A 3,918-nucleotide genomic window follows, 5' to 3' on the forward strand; every position below is an offset into this window, starting at 1 on the left:
CTGTGGGATTTCTTGACACAATGAGAAAATTGGATATGATTCCCAGGGCTCCAGATGGCACCTGCCAGATGGAAGCTCATATTCTTACTGTCTAAAGGTGCTGGCCTTGATGGCATGGTGTTTGAGAATGCAATAACCTTCTGCGATAGGATTTCTTACCAGATTATGGTTTTAGTAAGTGGTCAAGAACTTCCATTCATTGCAGTGTCTGCAAAATTATTTTAATCTGGTGAAAAGGTAGCCCTTCTGCATATGGGATGGCATGGCAGGGTTTGGTTTGTTTCCTTCGATGAATATATAAATCCCTCAGATTTGCTAGACCAGCAGAGGCATCATTAGCATCTACATCCAATTCCTCTGTCCCCAAAATGTTTGCCTGAGGTGCACTGCTCTGCACAGAGTTCCAATTTGAAATGCGTATGTAGTTTCCTTCCAACTCTGTTGAAAAACACTGGGCCTTGTTGCCTGAGTTTTAATAATCGGGGTCGACAATCAGGAAGTTCTGTCTTTATAAAGAAAAAGCCTGTTAAGGAAACTCAGAATCATAGACTCAAAGAATCAATCAGGTTGGAAAAGACCTTTAAGATCATCAAGCCCAGCCATTAATGCAGCACTGCCAATTGCACTGCTAAACCATGTCCCTAAGTGTCACATCTACACATCTTTTAAATATCTTCAGGGATGGTAAATCTGCCACTTCCCTGGGCAGCCTGTGCCAAGGCTTGATGACCTCTCAGTGAAAAAAAATTTCCTAATATCCAATCTAAACTTCCTCTGGTGCCACTTGAGGCCATTTCTTCTTGTCCCATCACTTGTTATTTAGGAGAAGACACTAACCCCCGTGTGGCTACAGCCTCCTTTCAGGTAGTTGTAGAGAGCGATCAGGTCCCCCCTGAGCCACCTCTTCTCCAGGCTAAACAACCCCAGCTCCCTCAGCTGCTGCTCATAGGACCTTTGCTTGAGACCAACTCCATTGCCCACCTCAATGTCTTCCTTGCCATGAGGGGCCCAGAACTGAGCACAGTATTCAAGGTGTGGCCTCACCAGTTCCGAGTACAGGGGAGAAATCAATGCCCTGGTCCCGCTGGCCACAGTATTTCTGATACAAGCCAGGATGCTGTTGGCCTTCTTGGCCACCTGGGTACACTGCTGGCTGATGTTCCGCCACTGTCACCCAGTATCCCCCAGGTCCTTTGCCTCTGGGCAGCTTTCCAGCCACTCTGCCCCAAGTCTGTAGCACTGCATAGGATTGTTTTGACCCAAGTGCAGGACTTGGCCTTGTTGAACATCATGCAATTGGCCTCAGCCCATAAGTCCAGCCTGTCCAAATTCCTCTGCAGAGCCTTTCCTCCAGCAGATCAACACTCTGCCCAACTTAGTGTCATTGTAAACTTACTGAGCATGCACTCGATCCCCTCATCCAGATCATTGATAAAGATATTAAACAGGATTGGCTCCAAAACTGAGCCCTGGGGCACCCCACTAGTGACAAGCTACCAGCTGGGTGTAGCACCATCCACCACTGCTTTCTGGGCCTGGCCATACAGACAGTTCTTTACCCAATGAACAGGGCACCTGTCCAAGCCATGAGCAGCTAGTTTCTCCAGGAGAGTGTTGTGAGAAATGGTGTCAGAGGCTTTGCTAAAGTCCATGTGGACAACATCCACAGCCTTTCCCTCATCCACTAAATGGGTCATCTGATCATAGAAGGAGATCAGGTTGGTCAAGCAGGACCTGGTTTCCATAAACCCATGCTAACTGGCCCTGATCCCTGGGTTGTCTGCACTTGCTGTGTGATGGCATTCAAGATGCTCCCTAACCTTCCTTGGCACCAAGATTAGACTGACAGTTCTGTAGTTCCCCAAATCCTTCCAACCCTTTGTGCAGATGGGGGTCACATTTCCTGACTTCCCATCAACTAGTTTGCCAGGGATGCTGATAGAGGATGGAAAGTGGCTTGGTGAGCATTTCTGCCAGCTTCCTCGGTACCCTCATGTGGATCCCATCCAGACGCACAGACTTGTGTGTGTCTAAGTGGTGTAGCAGGTGGCTGACTATTTCCCCTTGGATTATGGGGGCTACATTCTGCTGCCTGTCCCTGTCTTCCAGCTCAAGGGGCTGGATACCCTGAGAAAAACTGAAAGACTTCTTTGCCTTAAGGGACTACGTCAATTGGTCTCCTAAACAGAACAAAATTTTCTCTCTGGAAGTCTAAGGTACAGTTCTGCTGACCCTCCTCCTTACTTCTCTGAGAATCAAAAACTCATGTCATTTCATGATTACTGTGCCCAAGACAGCCTCCAAACATCTGTCATGGTTTAACCCCAGCCAGCAACTAAGTACCATGCAGCCACTTGCTCATCCCCTACCCAGTGGGATGTAGAGGAGAATCAGAAAAGGTAAGACCTTTGGGTTGAGATAAGAACAGTTTAACAATTGAAATTAAGTGGACTATAATAATGATAATAAGAATTATGATGATGATGAAAAGGGAGATAACAAAAAGACAGGAATGAAACCCAAGAAAGACAAGCAATGCACAATACAGTTGCTCACCACCCACTGACCAATTCTCAGCCTACCCCCAAGCACTGATTGGGGCCTCCTGGCCATTTGTCCCCCAATTTATATACTGAGCATGATGTTCTATGGTATGGAATATCCTTTGGCCAGTTCAGGTCAGCTGTCCTAGCTGTGCTCCTTCATGGCCTCTTGTGCACCTCCTTGCTGGCAGAGCATGAGACACTCCAAGCCCTTGACTTGTGTAGTAAGTACAACTTAGCAACAACTAAACATCAGTGTTTTATCAACATTATGCTCATGCTAAACCCAAAATACATCATTGTACCAGCTATTGGGAAGAAAATTAACACAATTCCAGCCAAAACCAGGACACCATCACATAACCCACAAGTCTTCCTCTGTTCGCAAACAGATCCCAGCCGGGTGCCTCCCCTAATTCACTCACTCACCAACTTCAAAGATACAAATGTGTCAATACTGCTTGATTTTAGCCAAGGAATTCTTACAAATCATCCTAAATATAGTTCCAATCTCAATTAGCAATTAGGATGTGGAGACTGTATGCAATGTAGTATCACACAACTGTAAGCAAAGCAACGTTGTTCGTCCAGAGCAAAGACAAATTATGTCTCTTTGGATGGAAGATGAGCAAATCTCCTTGGTCTCAGCTTGAAGAGCTGAGAATATTTATTCACACATCTAAAAGTACACGTTTGCTCTGGCAAGTAATAACGAAACAGTGGCAATTTTTTTCCTTCTCAATCATTTCTAGATTAAATTATTTCAATCAGAAATAGTTTCTTCCTTCATCTAAGGAGGTCACTATTTCTTGACTATTTTCTTCTAGAGCCCACCCTTTCCTTTTGGCACAGCTCAGGACACACCATGAATCAGCAACATCCCTTCATGGCTTCTCCTGTTTTCTGCCTTTGCTTATGTACCTCTTGTGCAACAGCATTGCTGCTGTGGTTCCCTCCAGCTTGTCTCCCTCTGCCTTGACTGCAGCACTGGTGTTTCAAACTGGTATCCTCAGCACATGCCTTCCACTGGACTTAGCAATACTGCTGTGATGTCAGCATTTATTTGCACTAGCCCAGGAGATAAGTAGAGATACAGAGATATATAGAGATAGATAGATAGATAGATAGATAGATAGATAGATAGATAGATAGATAGATAGACAGATATGCAGATACAGATTATAGAGGTGATTGTCACATGAAAAGGGGAGATTTGCTCAAACTCTTAGTGTTCAATTAGCCTGTCAGTGCCTCAGGAAAGCCAAGACCCTTGTGCCCAGCCAGTCTGTCAGCATCCTATTATGGGGACCCTTCACTGAAGAGTTCACTAATTCAGAGGGTGTTCAACTGACTTGAGCAGGGTCACATGTCAAAC

This window comes from Acanthisitta chloris, unplaced genomic scaffold (genome assembly GCF_000695815.1).
Source record: "Acanthisitta chloris isolate BGI_N310 unplaced genomic scaffold, ASM69581v1 scaffold1428, whole genome shotgun sequence".
Lineage (NCBI taxonomy): Eukaryota > Metazoa > Chordata > Aves > Passeriformes > Acanthisittidae > Acanthisitta > Acanthisitta chloris.